The following is a 20,829-nucleotide window of genomic DNA, read 5'->3' as shown; positions in this document are numbered from 1 at the left end:
AGAACCCACCATCTTCTTAACAAATTTAATTACCTTTCTCTGAGCCTATCCAACTCCCTTACATTATTAAAGTCTTTGGAATTTAGAACTATATACTTATTTACAATTATAGTTCCACAATCTTTTATGCAAGGGTCAAAAAATGTTTGATTTACTTTTCTAGCTTGTTTCCCATCATATACTTTTTGTCAAGTTTGTTTTAATCATTCCAGTTTGTTTTTAGTTTTTATGTATCTCCTTGTTAAACTTTTGATTTAAATTTTTTATTACGTAAAATATTTGAATGTCCCTCAAGTTAAAACCATTAAATATATTCGAAAAATTCTGGCTTTCATATTTGTCCCCTTTAACCTATTCTCTCATCTGGCCTTAAAGGCAATCACTTTTTTAAAAAAATCCTGCCATTGTTTATATTTACAAATGTAAGTAAGTGATAGATAGATAGATAGATAGATAGATGATAGAATGAATGGGTATAGTTATATATTTCTATTCTCCTCTTCTATCTTATTTTTTTTTAATGTTGTATACTATACAAATCTCCTATACCTACTGAAAGTGCATTTGGGGATTATTCCATAACAGGGATTCTCATTTGTCTTCCAACTGCAGGATATTTCATTGTTTGGGTGAACATCCCTGTATTCATAAATTTTCCTTTGTTTCTCAGAATTGTCTCTGATTTCTGCTAAGATAAAATCCATACAGGATTTTCCCATGAAAGGCAGTAAGTTTGTGACAGAAACTGGAGGGCCTCAGAAATGCATCTTATTGACTGGAGTTGTGGCTCTGTCCTTATGGCCTTCCAAAACCTATTTATGGGGAAGAATGCATCCCAGCCAAAGAGTCAGCATGTCACTGATGTTTATCTGAGTGACAGAAAAAGACAAATGTTGAAGCCCACCATTAGTCTAATTAAAGAGGTGATCAAGGTGTGAACTAACCCAGGATTAGATACTTTCTTTAAAGATCATGGAAAAAGAGAAAAAGAGCATGATTATAAATTTCATAATTTTTAAATAATAACAGATTTTTATAAAGTGTGCTTATCTTTGAGATTACAAAGATGCAGGAAACCATCATGATAGGGTGAATTAAGGGCTTTCTCCTAGCTCAGGAAAACATGCCTAATGACAAAATGCAGAAAACTCAAGGAAAAAACAGGGAACAAAGCAAGGAAACCTCCAGTTCCACAAGTGACCGAAATTCAGGAATATAAATAATAACAATTAATTGTTTTGCGATGAAATCCTCCCTTTCTCTTTTCTTCTTCTTTCCTTGAAACTGTATGAAGCAGATGATTGTCATTCCATATTTATTTGAGAAAAACATTATATAATAATATGGACAGAAGATGAGATCAGGTGCACAGGAGGCAGTAAAGGTTGAAAACAGAGGGAACCAGGAAAGAATGAAGATAAGGTGTTGCAATCAATATGGGGAATGTCCAGGTCAAACGCGGGGACTGAGGAAACCAGCAAGAAGGACATTTTCTGCAGGGTCACTCAACCAGGAGCAAACCAGATCCTGAGAAACACTCTCGTTTTGGAAGAATAAGAGCTAAGCAGGAGACCTTTTTAGGCCGTGAAGAAGCCGGGACAGAAGGTTCTTCCTTGAGTGTCACCATCCATCTTCACTTCAGTGGAGGAGTCCTGCAGGAGACAGAGGACAGTGTCGTTTCCCGTCTTAACTTTACAAGCAGCTTTTTTCCCTCTCTCTGTCTCTCAGGCCTTCATGTTAAAGCATTTCAGTAAGAAGGGGAAAAATTCTTGTCTCCCTGAGCCAAAGCCACTTTAGAGTTCAAACCCTCTGTTTAGTGGAGAGAAGAAGCTTTAATGTAAACTGCTTGATCAGAAGTCAGATTCAAAGTCTTTCTCATTATTTCTGTCTCCTGTCTTGTCACTTCTACCATCTCTTCTAGGGAGACTAAATATGACTCTAAAAGAGAGTTCAGCCTGTTGGCTGAAGTGCAGGGTGTTCTGGAAAAGGGGAGGGAAGATATATACTTAAAAGATACAGAGGTAAATCTATCCCCAAACACAATGTCCCCGGGCCCAGACCACTCTTCTAAGACTTCTCTAACACCACAACCCACTTCACATGATGCCAGGGTAGAGAGAACAGACACTGAGAGGATGAAGCTTCTGTCACACAAATCCAGTGTAATTTCATCACCCCTGTGTCTCTTCCTGCATTTGCCCCAGGATCTCCACCCAAAGTCTCCATGCACGTTAACCTTTTTCTTATCTCTGCAGGCCATCACCTTTTATGTTTCAACCACAGCTAACCATGGACTGTCAATTTCTGGATTTCCAGGAAATTTGAGGTCAACTAGGTAAAGAAAGACTTTATACGGGGTCATTGATATACAGAGAACTAACCGAGCAAAGTCAGATTTCTTCCCCAAAACGTCTGTTGGGAGTCTCAGCTGCCAACAGGTTCCTTACCTTTCTGATTCCTGAAGTAGATGAACAGCCCCACCCCAAGGAAGAGCAGACCCAGAACAAAGCCCCCAGTTCCACTCAGCATCTTTCTCTGACTGACATTCAGACTGTGCCCCTGGGAAAAGAAGCTAGTTTTAGTGATTCTTATCCCAAATCCAACTTCTCTATTTCAGTCTCTAAGACTGAGAGCTTTGAGAATGGGGAAAGAAGGCTTCCCTGGAAGAAATAGAGTAATTGTCCATTCCTTGGAAAACATTTTAAAATCACACTGAGTAGCTTCAAGGTTAAGGCACTGAATTCATTTAAATATTACAGCCCTGACATAAGGCCACATGACTTTAATATCTGATAGATGAGGACCCTGGGGCTGAATGAGGTTAAGGAGCTTGTCTAGGGTGACAGATACAATAAAAGGCAGAGCTGAGATTGGACTCCCCTCATGTCAGGAAGGTCCCTGCATTGTAGAGGATGTGCCCCTTCTCAGATCACAGTGAACATCTCAGAGCAACAGTGTCAGAAGTGCAAGCCCAGCCCGAGGCAGGGGACTGGTGCCTTGGGCAATGGGGTGACCATGAATTGTGATATCATGGAGGCTCAGGACAGGGACACCCCTTCTCTGCCTGCCAGGCAGAATTGTCTCACCAGTGGGTATAGGTATTTATAGAAACTATCAAAGGATATCTACAAACTATCAGAGGATTTCTATCACAGGATATCACAGGGCTACCCCCAGTAACTTGTGCTGAAAAACAGAAGAACATGAAGCAAATAAAAATATGGTGCAGGGTGAGGAGAAACCTGACAGTGGTAATCAAAGCCCCCTCCTTGGTGGCTGAGGAACTTATGAGGTCAGAAAGCTTCTCACTCCATTCCACTGTGAGAGGGCTCGTCCGGCTGGGGTGCTCCACATGGCAGGTGTAGACCTCTCCACTCTGAGGGACTGTTTCAAGCATCACCATGGTCTGGAAGGTCCAGTCCCCATTAGGGATCAGGCCTGTGGAAACCACCTCAGCCTCCTCTTCCTGGCTGTTCCAGAACCACCTGACTTCAGTGTGGCCTGGATAGAAACCATTCACAGAGCAGACCAGGAGGTTGTGGTGCTGCAGGGGCTGTGTCTTTGCAGGATACACAGTCACTGTAGGCGCCACTAGGAGAGAAAAGGTAGAGGGGTTAAGTGAGGGAGACAGAGTAAGTCTCCTTGATTGGCTGCCTTTCTACCATCAGTCTCCAGACCACACTGCAGTCTCAGGTAGGCCAGGCTGGCCATGTGGCCCAACTTTCGGAGTTAGTGCCATAAGCCTTGACTTTAATTCTTACAGCATGGGTCCATTAGATTTGAGAGATGTTGAGGAAATGTGTGTGTGTGTGTGTGTGTGTGTGTGTGTTTCATAGTATGAATAGTAATTCATTGTTAAATGGAAGTGTTTACAAACCTTTGCAAGGCATATAGTGTATTAATTAAAAGCATAATTTCTGAAGTCAGACTGCCTAGGTTTAAATCCAGGCTCTCCTTCTTAGTGATTGACCCTGGGAGAATTTTTACATTCTTCTGTGCCTCAGCTTTCTCACCTATAAAGGGGGATAATTATACTTAATTTACCTCTTAGCATTATGTGAGGATTAATGCACCTAAGGTATGTAAAACAATAACTGGAATTTAGCCTTCAATATATCAGAGCTATTTATTACCCTTGTTTAATTTGAAAGAAAATATGATTGAAAGCAGTGTGGATAAATTAGGGAACAGCAGGGGGTGTGTGTGGAGACAGAGGATGAAATCCTGGGAAAGCTGTCTCCAGGCACTCACACCTTAGAACACCTCAGAAAATGTTCTACCCCAGGAAGAAGGAAAGACACAGGTGAATCTCTAACTCTATGAGTTGAATCCCAAGAAAAACTTGAGTCCTGAAGGAGAGGGAAAGCAGGAAGGAAAGTCACTAATTAAAAAAAATTCTTATAATTGTGTAATCCCAGAACCAGCTCCAAACTGGTTTGGAAACTATTCAGTTTCTAGCAAGATACTGAGGTTTTTTTCAGAGACCACAGAACAAAACCATGAGTCATGCAGCTGAAGCATGAGCAGAGGATAAAATTTTGACCTAGAGTCAAACACCCAGAGTCAAAGTTTCTCCCCTGACCATAGAACCAAAAGACTCAGACATGAAGCAAAAGGTCCATTGTCCAGGAAGATCAGGCGCTGAAGCCCCTTTACCACACCTTTCCATAAATGTCCAAGTTCCAAAGCTCTTTTCTGGGTAGCACAACCACAGACACTTAAATTCCCTTCCCTCCTCCCTAACCAACCACCCCAATCAGTATTCCTCCATCTCCCCTCCCCCTTTCTCCCACCTCGCCTTTCCCACAGCACCACCAAGGCTGCCTAGAACCGTCCATCCTTCCTGCATCCCTCCCCCCACACCTCCCTTCCCTCCCAGTCCTCCCAGACCCCAGGCCCCCCCCTCGCACCACATGCTCTCTCCCCTGTCACAATCACACACTGACAAGGTCACACACTGTCTCCCCGACAGCCTGTGAGACTCACTCCCTGTCTCACCCTCTCACAGTAACTTTCGCAACATGTAATGCTCACAATCCAACGCTCACCCAGACTGAGTCTTTGTCTCTGTTTCTGTCTCTCTCTGTCTCTGTCTCTCTGTCTCTCTCGCTCTCTCTCTCTCTCTCACACACACACACACACACCGCCTCCCCCTGGCCACCCGCCTGCCTCGGCTCACCTCGCTGCTGCCTCGTGAAGCTACCAATACCCCAGTAGTTGGATCTGCACACCGTGTCCACCTTGGCCCGCTTCTGCTCCATGAAGTCCTTCTGCAGGTTCCAGGACTCAGCGTCCGGCCTCCCCAGCTCGGTCACCGCCGTGAACTCCCCCACGTCACTGTCCAAGTGCATATCCTCCTGCGCGTTGTAGGTGTATCTGGCCAAGAACCGCACCTGCTCCATCCCGTTGGAGAAATGACACTCGCCTTAAACTCATGTATGAAAACTGCTGTGAGGACAGGAAGGATCTGGTCACTGGGCGGGCTCCTGGGAAATGACTGACTGCTACACCCACCAACGAGGGGAGCTCAAGCGCGGGTGGGAGCACTAGGACCCCCTTCATTAGCTCCACTGGCACCCCCAACTACAAGCACCCCACGGGTTTATCTTTGATCTGCAGGGTCAAGCGAGACCATGGTGGTGGGAGAAGACCTCTCTGATCCTAAGGCATTTGGGATGCAGTCGGCTCTGTACTTGGCTGGGGACCTCCAAGCCTGAGCGGGACCAGGATTTGCCCCATCACCACCTCCTCCTGCATGCCTCCACCAGAAAAACACTCTCTGCTTCCTCCTCTCACCCCACCACCCTTTAGCTGTTCCTGAAACACTTCCTTACCTAGTGCTGACCTTGTGCCAAGCCTGTGCTGCTGCCCCCGGGATTCCACAGAAGGAAAAACAAACATCTCCCCTACCTTCTAGGAGCATAAAATTTAGTGAAAGTGATGGACAAAACCCAACCACACAAGAATTAATTATACAGGAGCCAGAAATGTCACAAGAAAAGCATGGAGATCTAGAACAGAGAATAATTAATATTAGGGTGTCAGAGAAGTAGTCTCTGTAGAATGACATTTAAGATGTGACATGACACAACATTGTAAATCAACTATACTTCAATTTAAAAAAAAATTTGACATGAAAGGTTAAGTTGATGTGGGGTGAGGGAAAGATGTGTGGGGGGGTGTATGTTTGGGAGAAAAAGAAGGCATATTTCAGGTAAAGGTAGTAGCATGTGTAAAAGCTTGAAAGAGATGAAGAGCTTCTGCAAGAAACCAGAAGAAAACATTTCACTAAGCACAGAGAGTGAGGAAGGGGGGTAAAAGATTCCACTGAAAAATCACAGAAGCCAGGTACTTAAAAGGCTTATGGGTGATGTTATGGTTTTGAATTTATGCTAAATGTAATGGGAAACTTTTGAAGAATTTTAAGGAAATTAAAACCATGATCCCAATACACTTCTACCTTTTCTTTTCTGCATTTCCAAATCCAGATAGCTCAGAAAACCAAATTTTTTAAAATTTGGTGCCATAATTCACTTGGCAAATCTGACCTGATGAGGTAAGAGATCAAATACGTATCTGGAGGTGAGGGGGTGTGTTCTGTACATTGTAGGCTGTCTACCAGCATCCCTGGCCTCTACCCACTTGATGTCAGAAGAAACCTTCAGTGTAACAACCAAAAATGGCTCCAGATATTGCCAAATATTCGGGGGTCAAGGAGTAGGGGGAAGGAGTGGTGATCTGTCACTGGATGAGCTCCACTAGTATAAACCATCTGAAAACCTGTGGTCAAAAGTCACTGTTAATTATGGAGCACTGAGAATTACACTAAAAGTTTTGCCAATATTATATCTGTTGAAAATCTTGTTCCTATATGAAATTTCTAGTTTTCAAGAATCCAGCCCCAGTGGAGAGCTATGTTTCCAGTGAAATAAATTCGAATATGGCTTACTTATTTCTTTGCCTTGCCAGCCAATTAAAAAGACATATAATTTATTCTTCAAATCATCTTCCTTCTTAATTTCTCTGCCACTGGTCCACTACTTATCTATAGTAGAAAACTACAGCCGCAGAGATTTTATTCCTATTCAAAGCCCCAACAAATTCATTTTCTAACTTTGTCTCCTGCACCCAATAATACCAGTAGGCATCAAATTACCAGCCTTGGCCAGATGTAGAACTCTCTATTTCTGTAGTCAATTACCCTCAGTAAGGGAGAAAGTTAGAAGAAATAACATTCTCATATAGACAGTTTACAGAAAAAGAACAGGACCCCAGACTTTGAGTAGAGACCTTCACTTAGAAATGATGTCAGACAGGACAGGAATAAAGACGCAGATGTAGAGAATGCACTTGAGGACATGGGGAGGGGGAAGGGTAAGCTGGGATGAAGTGAAAGAGTGGCATGGACATATATACACTGCCAAATGTAAAATAGATAGTTAGTGGGAAGCAGCCGCATAGCACAGGGAGAGCAGCTCTGTGCTTTGTGACCACCTAGAGGGGTGGGATAGGGAGGGTGGGAGGGAGATGCAAGAGGGAGGGGATATGGGGATATATGTATACGTACAGCTGATTCACTTTGTTATACAGCAGAAACTAACACACCATTGTAAAGCAATTATACTCCAATAAAGATGTTAAAAAAAGAAAAAGAAATGACGCCAGAGAGAAGTGTGCTCTGGATCAGACCAGGTCTACTCACTATCCAGGAATTCTCTAATACCTCCCTGTCACATGGCAAAGTTAAAAAATAACAAGCCACACAACAGTCCACCCCAAATCTGTTCACTTTATCTTTACTATTGTCTCTGTCACTACCACACTAAATGAAGCCACAAGCACATCTGCCCTGGAGAATTCTACCATGTTCCTAAATGGTGTCCCTGACTCCACTTGTGAACCTCTGGAATCCAGTCTCCACGTGGTAGCTAGGATTATTTTTAAAAATAAACAGACTGACTCTCCTTATAATCTCTCAGGAGCTTCACGTATCTCTGTAAATAAAAGTCAAAGTTCTCACCATGGCCATCAGAGCCTAATACGATTTGGCTCCTGACTTCCTCTCCGACCTCATCTTTTTCCACTCCCCAACCTTCTTGATTTGCTTCAGTCACTCTAACCTTCATTCTGTCCCTTAAACACAGCAAAGATCTTCCCACACTTCGTCCTTTCCGCTGCTCCCTCTCCCTGGAGCACTTGTCCCTCAGATCTCTCATGTGTCTGGCTTCTCATCATTTATGTCTCAATTGAGTGTCACCTTTTCATGGAGAGCTCCCTAGACACTTGAACTGAAGTCAGGTGAATACAATTCTCTCTGTTCTATAACCCTGATGTATTTTTTCAGAGTACTTATTGCTCTCTGAAATGTCTTTCCTTGTTAAATGTTTATTGGGTTGTTGTCTTCCTCTCTTGTCATTAGGTAAGTCCATGACAGTAGGGGACTTTCTTATGTTATTCAAATAGAATTCTCTGAGCCAAGAACAGAGCCCAGTATATAATAGTTGCTCAGAAAAACAAACAAACAAATATTTGTGGTCAAAATGAATAAACCCAGTGTTCTGGAAATGGATTTTTGTGGGAATCCTGGGAAGCAAGAAAGGGCTCAGCTCCAAAACTCTTTTATTCTGATGACACATGATATTCTTTTCATTTCCTGGGAGAAATTCAGGCAAACTTCCTTTTCTCCTCCTACTAGTTAGAAGAAACATTCACAGGAAAGGAAAAGGTGATTGATCTGTTATAGTGCTAAGGGTCTGTGCAAACTTTGGGGATTTTCAGTAATGGTGATGACATAGCTGAGGAAAGAATAGGGAAGAAACAGAAGGAGAGGACACCAAACATGACTAATTAAGGAAATCAAAGGGCATTATTAATGAACCTATGAAATTTGGGGCCAAGACCTGATAGGCCAATGAGTTCTCTTGAGTTGCTTATTGGCTTTCAGCCCAATGGGATGGAAACAACCTTCACATTCTCAGGACCCTACTCAGGGCTCATGGGTTACCATATGAAAATGTTGATATTTGACTACTTTTAACTTACAAAAACAGAATTTCTTATAATTTATTCTCTACTTGTTGAATCCCCTCACATGTGCTCAGGCCAGAGAATGGGGAGATGTAGGAGAAACTAATCATGTAGAAAGATTCAAAATAGATTTATAAAGAACACTAACCTATGTCTGGTTTTCGGAAGATGTCTTAAGTTCTTTAAGGCATCAAAGAACACCCCATAGATGCTCCTTATCTACAGGGTCATTCCAAGTACTAAGAATCCATGATTCAGCTCCAGGGTGCTTTACCCAGGAGAAATAGAGAGAAAACTAACTCCAACTTCTATCAGAGAACCTCCAGGACAGGGATACAGGACATTTAAACATTGTGGTTCAGAGAGATAGGAAAACATATAATGAGGGATGCCCTTTGATAGTCTCACATATTAGGGAGAGACAGCAACATCATAGATCCTGTTAAGGATATAACACAGGATTTGTAGGAGAGATCTTTCTAATTCCTCGAGATTCCCTGTAAAATTTTCAGAGAAACTTTTCCTTTTTCTGACATAACTCAACATAATACAGGGAATTGCATGACGTGGAATTATTCTGACATCTTTACTTCTAAATCCTCTTAAGATCCTGAGGGAATGGGATGTAAGGCTGGAGAGGTTTTGTTGGAAGACAGTTGAGAAGAAATATCCCATATATATGGGGGCACCTTAAGCAGCACTCAGAAGGCAGGCATCCAAGGCCCTTTTGCTGTGGAAGGAATGGAGGATCCATGTGATAAAGATAGGTGATGACTGAAGAAAATGTCACAATTTTTTAAGGGACGTGGTCTGGACACAGAGACAAAGGTAACTCCCTTTCTTCTCCCACCCACTATAGCTCACCCCCACAAGGTGCGTGCTTACTTCAGGTGTCCCTGGCCCAAGTGAGGGAAGTGCTCAGCACCATCAATATCACTGTCAGAGCTGCCATCCAGTGAACCACAGACACATCATGCAGGGGAACAGGAGAAGACAGAGCGTGAGAGAGCAGGTAAGTGTCACTCAGTGAGGACTAGGATGTTCCTCAATCCACATGACCAAACAATACTAACCAATGAACTCGTTGGTCGTGGATTGGGTGATCTCAGTGTTAGAAAAACCAGTCAACATCAGAGATGAATAACATCATCATTTGCTGGTCAGAGATTCAATATGAAGGTCCTCTTCTGAAACTTAGAATTTCCTTCACTAAAAGGACTGTTTTAATTTAGTACTTTAAGGGTTTGATCCAGTTGTCTCTGAGACATTTTAATTGGGCTCCTACTGTGAGCCAGTTCTGTGCTGGTCAGTGGTGTGTCACACGTTTGAGCCTTTTAGGAACACCATTTCTCTTACTTGAAGATAGAGATATTTTGACAAATATATGTGTGAGTGTGTGAGGAATTGAGGAAGTGGAGAGAAAATTATTGCATTTTAGGAGACCTTTAATCTGGTCCTTTTTTGCATCGTAATTTAGTGTTGTAGATTTGGGGGAATTACTTAACTTGTACAGTTGAAAACAAGGCACTTTGATTTTTCAGGTACATCAACACTGAAAACTTCTATGATTCTGCGGACAACTGAAAGAACAGCACCCCTGGTAACTGATGATGTGACAGAATTATAACTGTTGTATGGAGAGTATAGTCCATACCTCCTTACAGATAAGAATGTCTCCAATAAACCAGAGGAAATTGAAAGTTAGTCAATAATTTAACCTAAGTGAAAATGTTTTTCACGTTTGTCTCCTGATGCTATGACTGAGTTTAATGGCACCTCCAGAAAACGCAGAGAGAAAGGGGCTTATAGGAGGCAACCTACATGGAACGGAGGGTCTTGAAGGTACATTTGTAGCACTTAACCTAACAATGTAATAAAGCCAAGTGCCCAAATCATAGTATGCAAGGGGCTGAGAAATGGATAAAGGTCTCAGAGTCAGCCTTTGGCACAATAACTCAGCTTTAGAATGTAATATTTTATATAAAAAACAGTTCAATTCCTATTGCTGTTTCCCATTAGGATTTCCTCATTTTACTGGGGATATGTCCCTCATTATTCAACTTCTCTTGCTTTAACCTAAGAAAAGATATAAGAAGACTTTGCTAATGAATACATTACAGAGTGTTCAGGAAATAGAACATTATGGGAAAACTATGAATCATATCTTTTGATATAATCATATAATTTTAAACATATAAATCTATGTTAGATAATTATTACACATTATATTAGTATAAATGTAATATGTCAGATTTAGAATGGACTTTAGAGGCCAATTGTTTGCCTAAAGTTCAGCATTAATTCACACCCCAGCCCAGTTCTTATAAGCATTCATTCTTTGTGTGCATTAATAGTTCTAGTGACAATATTCACCATGCTGCAATAAAAATGACAATAATTAATTGAGCAACTTTTGTGCTTTTTACTTTGTACCCAGAATTATATAAGGAACTTTTTATATATCTTTTTGAAATACAATTTTCACATCATTTCAGTGACTTTAGTACTCTTCCTAATCCTACAAATAGAGAGAATAAAATTATAGGTGGGGGTTAAAAACCTTTGCAAGGTTACAGGGCTAGAAAATAGTACACTCCAGACTGAGTCAAGATATATGTGACTCTAAACTACAGAAGCTCAAAGGTTGCATCATACTACAACACAATCCATTTCTGTAGAGAATAGAGTCCTGTAGATTGAAACTACTCTCATCACTTTAATTCATGGATATATGTATCAGTAAAACTGCTCCTTTTAATTAATGACAACATTTTATATAAATTGAGACAGCTACTGTGTAACAATTCTAGTTTCTTCAAAAGATTCCCATCATCAGCATCCTTACTCTCCTCTGGAAATGACAAGATTTGCATTTATCTTATGTAATCACACCTATTGCTCCACATCAGTCTCCTTCAATTGAAGATAACAGTGGCCTCCAAATTCCTATATTCAATCTTCTTCTCAATTATTATTATAGACTTCTCAGCATAACAAATTGCAAGTTTGAACATTTTGGAAGAGAATAGAAATAGTATCACTTCCTTTAGAAAAATTTATTTCTATTAATATGGAAGTTTCATTTCTTGGAGTGGTTGGGTTGAAGCCACTATTGTCCATGGATTTGAGAAGAACCTATGTCCCTAGACCACAACGATAATTCAGTACTATTGAAAGTGGTGCAATTAACTAGTTGTGACATGTGATAATCTGGGAAATCCATGCTAAGGTTCACCTTAGATAATAGAATAAAAGGAATGGCGAAATAAAAAGTAATGCTGGGAGGGAGACCTTCAAGATGGCGGAGGAGTAAGACATGGAGATCACCTTCCTCCCCACAAATACACCAGAAATACATCTACATGTGGAACAACTCTTACAGAACACCTACTGAACGCTGGCAGAAGACCTCAGACTTCCCAAAAGGCAAGAAACTCCCCACGTACCTGGGTAGGGCAAAAGAAAAAAGAAAAAACAGAGACAAAAGAATAGGGACGGGACCTGCCCCAGTGGGAGGGAGCCGTGAAGGAGGAAAGGTTTCCACACACTAGGAAGCCCCTTCACGGGTGGAGACTGCGGGTGGTGGAGGGGGGAAGCTTCGGAGCCACGGAGGAGAACGCAGCCACAGGGGTGCGGAGGGCAAAGCGGAGAGATTCCCGCACAGAGGCTCGGCGCCGACCAGCACTCACCAGCCTGAGAGACTTGTCTGCTCACCCGCCGGGGCGGGCGGGGGCTGGGAGCTGAGGCTCCAGCTTCGGAGGTCAGATCCCAGGGAGAGGACTGGAGTTGGCTGCGTGAACACAGCCTGAAGCGGCTAGTGAGCCACAGCTAGCCAGGAGGGAGTCTGGGAAAAAGTCTGGACCTGCTGAAGAGGCAAGAGACTTTTTCTTGCCTCTTTGTTTCGGGGTGTGTGAGGAGAGGGGATTCAGAGCACCACCTAAACGAGCTCCAGAGACGGGCGCAAGCCGTGGCTATCAGTGCGGACCCCAGAGACGGGCATGAGACGCTAAGGCTGCTGCTGCCGCCACCAAGAAGCCTGTGTGCGAGCCCAGGTCACCATCCACACCACCCCTCCCAGGAGCCTGTGCAGCCCACCACTGCCAGGGTCCCGTGATCCGGGGACAACTTCCCCGGGAGAACACATGGAGCCTCAGGGTGGTGCAACGTCACGCCGGCCTCTGCCGCCACAGGCTCGCCCCTCATCCGTACCCCTCCCTCCCCACAGCCTGAGTGAGCCAGAGCCCCTGAATCAGCTGCTCCTTTAACCCCGTCCTGTGTGAGCGAAGAACAGATGCCCTCAGGCGACCTACATGCAGAGGCGGGGCCAAATCCAAAGCTGAACCCCGGGAGCTGTGGGAGCAAAGAAGAGAAAGGGAAATCTCTCCCAGCAGCCTCAGAAGCAGCGGATTAAAGCTCCACCAGCAACTTGATGTACCTGCATCTGTGGAATACCTGAATAGACAACGAATCATTCCAAAACTGAGGCAGTGGACTTTGTGAGCAACTGTAGACTTGGGGTTTGCTTTCGGGATCTAATTTGTTTCTGGTTTTATGTTTATCTTAGTTTAGTATTTAGAGATTTTATTCATTGGTAGATTTGTTTATTGATTTGGTTGCTCTCTTCCTTTTTTAATATATATATATAGATATATGATTTTTTTCCTTTTTCTCTTTTTGTCAGTGTGTATGTGTATGCTTCTTTGTGTGATTTTGTCTGTATAGCTTTGCTTCTATCATTTGTCCTGATTCTTTCTGTCCGTTTTTTTTTTTATTTTTATTTTTAGTATAGTTTTTAGTGCTTGATATCATTGGTGGATTTTTTTTCTGGTTTGGTTACTCTCATCCTTCTTTCTTTTTCTTATATTTAATGCTTTTTTAATTTTAATAACTTTATTTTATTTTTTTCTTTCATCTTTCTTTCTTTCATTTTTTCTCCCTTTTCTTCTAAGCCATGTGGCTGACACAGTCTTGGTGCTCTGGCCATGTGTCAGGCCTGTGCCTCTGAGGAGGGAGAGCCGAGTTCAGGACATTGGTCCACCAGAGACCTCCCAAATCCACATAATATCAAACAGGGAAAGCTCTCCCAGATATCTCCATCTCAATGTTAAGACCGAGCTCCACTCAACAACCAGCAAGTTACAGTGCTGGACACCCTATGCCAAACAACGAGCAAGACAGGAACACAACCCCACCCATTAGCACAGACGCTGCCTAAAATCATAAAAAGGTCACAGACACCCCAAAACACACCACAAGACATGGCCCTGCCCACCAGAAAGACAAGATCCAGCTCCACAAACCAGATCACAGGCACCAGTCTCCTCTACCAGGAAGCCTACACAAGCCACAAAACCAACCTCACCCACTGGGGGCAGACACCAAAAACAACAGGAACTATGAACCTGCAGACTGAGAAAAGGAGCCCCAAACACAGTAAGTTTAACAAAATGAGAAGACAGAGAAATATGCAACAGATGAAGTAACAAGGTAAAAACCCACCAGACCAAACAAATGAAGAGGAAATAGGCAGTCTACCTGAAAAAGAATTCAGAGTAATGATAGTAAAGATGATCCAACATCGTGGAAACAGAATGGAGAAAATACAAGAAACGTTTAACAAGACCTAGAAGAACTAAAGAGCAAACAAACAATGATGCACAGCACAATAAATGAAATAAAAAATTCTCTAGAAGGAATCAATAGCAGAATAACTGAGGCAGAAGAACGGATAAGGGACCTAGAAGATAAAATAGTGGAAATAACAACCACATGGCAGAATAAAGAAAAAAGAATGAAAAGAAGTGAGGACAGTCTCAGAGACTTCTGGGACAACATTAAAGGCACCAGCAATTGAATTATAGGGGTCCCAGAAGAAGAAGAGAAAAAGAAAGGGACTGAGAAAATATTTTAAGAGATTATAGTTGAAAACTTCCCTAATGCGGGAAAGGAAATAGTCAATCAAGTCCAGGAAGTGCAGAGAGTCCCATACAGGATAAATCCAAGGAGAAACACACCAAGACACATATTAATCAAATTATCAAAAATTAAATACAAAGGAAAAATATTAAAAGCAGCAAGGGAACAACAACAAATAACATACAAGGGAATCCCCATAAGGTTAATAGCTGATCTTTCAGCAGAAACTCTGCAAGTCAGAAGGGAGTGGCAGTCCATATTTAAGTGATGAAAAGGAAATACCTACAACCAAGATTACTCCACCCAGCAAGGATCCCATTCAGGTTCGATGGAGAAATTAAAAACTTTACAGACAAGCAAAATCTAAGAGAATTCAACGCCATCAAACCAGTTTTATAACAAATGCTAAAGGAACTTCTCTAGGCAGGAAACACAAGAGAAGGAAAAGATCTACAATAACAAACCCAAAACAATTAAGAAAATGGTAATAGGGACATACATATCGATAATTACCTTAAATGTAAATGGATTAAATGGTCCAACCAAAAGACATAGACTGGTTGAATGGATACAAAAACAAGACCCATATATATGCTGTCTACAAGAGACCCACTTTAGACCTAGGGACACATAGAGACTGAAAGTGAGGGGATGGAAAAAGATGTTCCATACAAATGGAAATCAAAAGAAAGCTGGAGTAGCAATTCCCATATCAGACAAAATAGTCTTTAAAATAAAGACTATTACAAGAGTCCAAGAAGGACAATACATAATGATCAAGGGATCAATCCAAGAAGAAAATATAACAATTGTAAATATTTATGCACCCAACATAGGAGCACTGCAATCCATAAGGTAAATGCTAACAGCCATAAAAGGGTAAATCACCAGTAACACAATCATAGTGGGGTACTTTAACACCCCACTTTCACCAATGGACTGATCAACCAAAATGAAAATAAATAAGGAAACACAAGCTTTAAATGACACATTAAACAAGGTGGACTAAATTGATATTTATAGGACATTCCATCCAAAAACAACAGAATACACTTTTTTCTCAAGTGCTCATGGAACATTCTCCAGGATAGATCATATCTTGGGTCACAAATCAAGCCTTGGTAAATTTAAGAAAAATGAAATCGTCTAAGTATCTTTTCTGACCACAACACTATGAGACTAGATATCAATTACAGGAAAATATCTGCAGAAACTACAAACACATGGAGGCTAAACAATACACTACTAAATAAACAAGAGATCACTGAAGAAATCAATGAGCAAGTCAAAAAATACCTAGAAACAAATGACAATGAAAACACGAAGACCCAAAACCTATGGGATGCAGCAAAGGCAGTTCTAAGAGGGAAGTTTATAGCAATACAATCCTACCTCAAGAAACAAGAAAAATCTCAAATAAGCAACCTAACCTTACACTTATAGCAATTAAGGAAAGAAGAACAACAATAACAAAAAAAACCCAGTTAGCAAAAGGAAAGAAATCATAAAGATCAGATCAGAAATAAATGAAAAAGAAATGAAGGAAACAATAGCAAAGATCAATAAAACTGAAAGCTGGTTCTTTGAGAAAATAAACAAAATCGATAAACCATTAGTCAGACTGATCAAGAGAAAAAGGGAGAAGCCTCAAATCAATAGAATTTGAAATGAAAAAGGAGAAGTAACAACAAACACGGCAGAAATACAAAGGATCATGAGAGATTACTACAAGCAACTATATGCCAATAAAATGGACAACCTGGAAGAAATGGACAAATTCTTAGAAAAGCATGGCCTTCCAAGACTGAACCAGGAAGAAATAGAAAATAAAACAGACCAACCACAAGCACTGAAATTGAAACTATGATTTAAAATCTTCCAACAAACAAAAGCCCAGGACCAGATGGCTTCACAGGTAAATCCTATCAAACATTTAGAGAGGAGCTAACACCTATCATTCTCAAACTCTTCCAAAATATAGCAGAGGGAGGAACACTTCCAAACTCATTCTACAAGGCCACCATCACCTTGATAACAAAACTAGACAAAGATGTCACAAAGAAAGAAAACTACGGGCCAATATCACTGATGAACAAAGATGCGAAAATCCTCAACAGAATACTAGCAAACAGAATCCAGCAGCACATTAAAAGGATCATACACCATGATCAAGTGGGCTTTATCCCATGAATGCAAGAATTCTTCAATATATGCAAATCAATCAATGTGAGAAACCATATTAACCAATTGAAGGAGAAAAGCCATATGATCATCTCAATAGATGCAGAAAAAACTTTTGACAAAATTCAACACCCATTTATGATAAAAACTCTCCAGAAAGTAGGCACAGAGTGAACTTACCTCAACATAATAAAGGCCATATATGACAAACCCACAGCCAACATCGTTCTCAATGGTGAAAAACTGAAACCATTTCATCTAAGATCAGGAACAAGACAAGTTTGTCCACTCTAACCACTATTATTCAACATAATTTTGGAAGCTTTAGGCACAGCAATCAGAGAAGAAAAAGAAATAAAAGGAATCCAAATTGGAAAAGAAGAAGTAAAACTGTCACTGTTTGCAGATGACATGATACTATACATAGAGAATCCTAAAGATCCCACCAGAAAACTACTAGAGCTAATCAATGAATTTGGTAAAGTAGCAGGATATGAAGTTAATGCACAGAAATCTCTTGCATTCCTATACACTAATGATGAAAAATCTGAAAGAGAAATTAAGGAAACACTCCCTTTTACCATTGCATCAAAAAGAATTAAAATACCTAGGAATAAACATACCTAAGGAGACAAAAGACCTGTATGCAGAAAACTATAAGACACTGATTAAAGAAATTAAAGATGATACAAAGAGATGGAGAGATATACCATGTTCTTGGATTGGAAGAATCAACACTGTGAAAATGACTCTACTACCCAAAGCAATGTACAGATTCAATTCAATCCCTATCAAACTACCAATGGCATTTTTCACAGAACTAGAACAAAAAATTTCACAATTTGTATGGAAACACAAAAGACCCCGAATAGCCAAAGCAATCTTAAGAAAGAAAAACAGAGCTGGAGGAATCAGGCTCCCAGACTTCAGACTATACTACAAAGCTACAGTAATCAAGACAGTATGGTCCTGGTACAAAAACAGAAATATAGATCAATGGAACAGGATAGAAAGCCCAGAGATAAACTCACGCACCTATGGTCACCTTATCTTTGATAAAGGAGGCAAGAATATACAATGGAGAAAAGACAGCCTCTTCAATAACTGGTGCTGGGAAAACCAGACAGCTACATGTAGAAGAATGAAATTAGAACACTCCCTAACACCACACACAAAAAATAAACTCAACATGGATTAGAGACCTAAATGTAAGGCCAGACACTATAAAACTCTTAGAGGAAAATATAGGCAGAACACTCCATGACATAAATCACAGCAAGATCCCTTTTGACCCACCTCCTAGAGAAATGGAAATAAAAACAAAAATAAACAAATGGGATCTAATGAAACTTAAAAGCTGTTGCACAGCTAAGGGAACCATAAACAAGATGAAAAGACAGCCCTCAGAATGGGAGAAAATATTTGCAGATGAAGCAACTGACAAAGGGTTAATCTCTAAAATATACAAGCAGCTCATGCAGCCCTATATCAAAAAAACAAACAACCTAATCCAAAAATGGGCACAAGACCTAAATAGACATTACTCCAAAGAAGATATGCAGATTGCCAACAAACACATAAAAGGATGCTCAACATCACTAATCATCAGAGAAATGCAAATCAAAACTACAATGAGGTATCACCTCACACTGGTCAGAATGACCATCGTCAATAAATGTACAAACAATAAATGCTGGAGAGGGTGTGGAGAAAAGGGAACCCTCTTGCCCTGTTGGTGGGAATGTAAATTGATACAGCCACTATGGAGAATAGTATGGCGGTTCCTTAAAAAACTAAAAATAGAACTACCATATGACTCAGCAATCCCATTATTGGGCATACACCCTGAGAAAACAATAATTCAAAAAGAGTCATGTACCACAAAGTTCATTGCAGGTCTATTTACAATAGCCAGCCCATGGAAGCAACCTAAGTGTCCACTGACAGATGAATGGATAAAGAGGATATGGCACATATATACAATGGAATATTACTCAGCCCTAAAAAGAAATGAAATTGAGTTATTTGTAGTGAGGTGGATGGACCTAGAGTCTGTCATACAGAGTGAAGTAAGTCAGAAGGAGAATAACGAATACTGTATGCTAACACATATATACGGAATCTAAAAAAAAAAAAAAAAATGGTTTGGAAGAATCTAGGGTCAGGACAGGAATTAAGACGCAGACGTAGAGAGTGGACTTGAGGACACAGGCAGGGGGAAGGGTAAGCTGGGACGAAGTGAGAGAGTGGCATGGACATATATACACTACCAAATGTAAAACAGATAGCTAGTGGGAAGCAGCCACATAGTACAGGGAGATCAGCCTGGTGTTTTGTGACCATCTAGAGGGATGGGATAGGGAGGATGGAAGTGAGGGGGATATGGGGATATATGTATACGTATAGCTGATGCACTTTATTTTAAAGCAGAAACTAACACACTATTGCAAAGCAATTATACTCCAATAGAGATGTTAAAAAAAATAGTAATGCTATATCAAGAACATACTGAAATATAAAGAGGACACTGTCAAAACTTGTTCTTATAAAGGTGACATGCAACTTACAAATCATGCAAATTTCTTTTTAAAAAGAATTCACCAATGACTGAGACCTAAATTCTGTTACGTTGTACAAATTTATGAGTAAAAAAATGTGCTGTTTTTCTTCAATCTTTCTTTGGTGCCAATTTAGTATAAAGAAAGCTCAGGTGAAACAATGCAGCAACTGTCACCAAACCATCAATCCTGCAGGTGATCTCGAGGCTGAACTTCTTCACATAAAACAAGAGGAGAAGCAATCCTGCTCAACTCCTGCTGTGTAAGAGAAGTGTCAGATAAAGGCGTATTTTCTGATGAAAAGGCAGTGAATTTGGTTCCTGGAAGAAAGTGGTTATCAGTACAGAAGTTCTAGTCTCTGCTCTTGTTGCATGAGACAAGCAGTTTGTTTTTATGGAAAATAAATCACAACATTCTTGGGAACAAGCAAGTGACATTAGAGGTATACAGTTTTGTTTTCTTTTGAACAAGAGGCAGATTGAAGTTTATAGCATTACAGAATGTCTTGAGTCTTATCAATTGTCACAGAATAGGACTCACTTGTAGGAAGCTGTAAAGGTTGCAATAAATTGGGGAAAATGGGCTTTTAGTTGTCAGCAAGCCAGTTAGCATAGAACATCTGTCTCTTGTCCAAGTAGTCTCAGAATATTTTTTGTAGCTTCAGAAAGATACCACCACTAATCTGGAACTTAGGGAGAAGGAACTCGGTGGTACCTTATCTAAGGAAAAAATATTAATAAGAAATGGATAAACATATCCAATTTCTTCTTACCATGAAAGACATGTAACCTGGGCAGACAACTGCCATTTACAGACCACGTTAGCCCTCAGCAGGCTTGGTAAATCTACTTCCAGTGAGATCTCAGGGATGTCTTCCATTAGGAACTTTGGATGGAGCCAGTCTTTACACCATGGTGCTAACTAAGTCAGTTGACAGGGCTTCTTCAACTTCCCAATGATGTTCTTTAACTCAATTTACATTTGTTTTATAATACTTCAACACAGCACTTTTTCTTAAATAACCAGGATGTTGGCCATTGACTAGTCGCAGAGAGACAACTACAAATCTCATAGGCCCTTCCATTAATATTGTTTGTAGGAAGAGTATTAGTTTTCTTTCTCTTTGATTTAGACCTTGTGTTAATTG

The 20,829-nt window shown here is 40.7% G+C and overlaps 1 pseudogene across 1 annotated transcript; it reads right to left on the bottom strand.

Annotated features, from left to right (window-relative positions):
• Nucleotides 1-1,950: 1,950 nt before the first annotated feature.
• LOC309608032 (HLA class II histocompatibility antigen, DRB1 beta chain-like) lies at nt 1,951-12,963 on the bottom strand (annotated as a pseudogene). Its single transcript, XR_014249675.1, has 5 exons — nt 9,916-12,963; nt 5,180-5,425; nt 3,310-3,591; nt 2,448-2,559; nt 1,951-1,979 (listed from the first exon to the last, which is right to left on the bottom strand). The product of XR_014249675.1 is annotated as an HLA class II histocompatibility antigen, DRB1 beta chain-like (transcript).
• Nucleotides 12,964-20,829: the final 7,866 nt, after the last annotated feature.

Source organism: Balaenoptera borealis (genome assembly GCF_965194805.1).
Source record: "Balaenoptera borealis genome assembly, chromosome: 12".
NCBI classification, from domain to species: domain Eukaryota; kingdom Metazoa; phylum Chordata; class Mammalia; order Artiodactyla; family Balaenopteridae; genus Balaenoptera; species Balaenoptera borealis.
The sequence above is the reverse complement of the archived record's forward strand: the minus strand, read 5'-3'. Positions and strand labels throughout refer to the sequence as shown.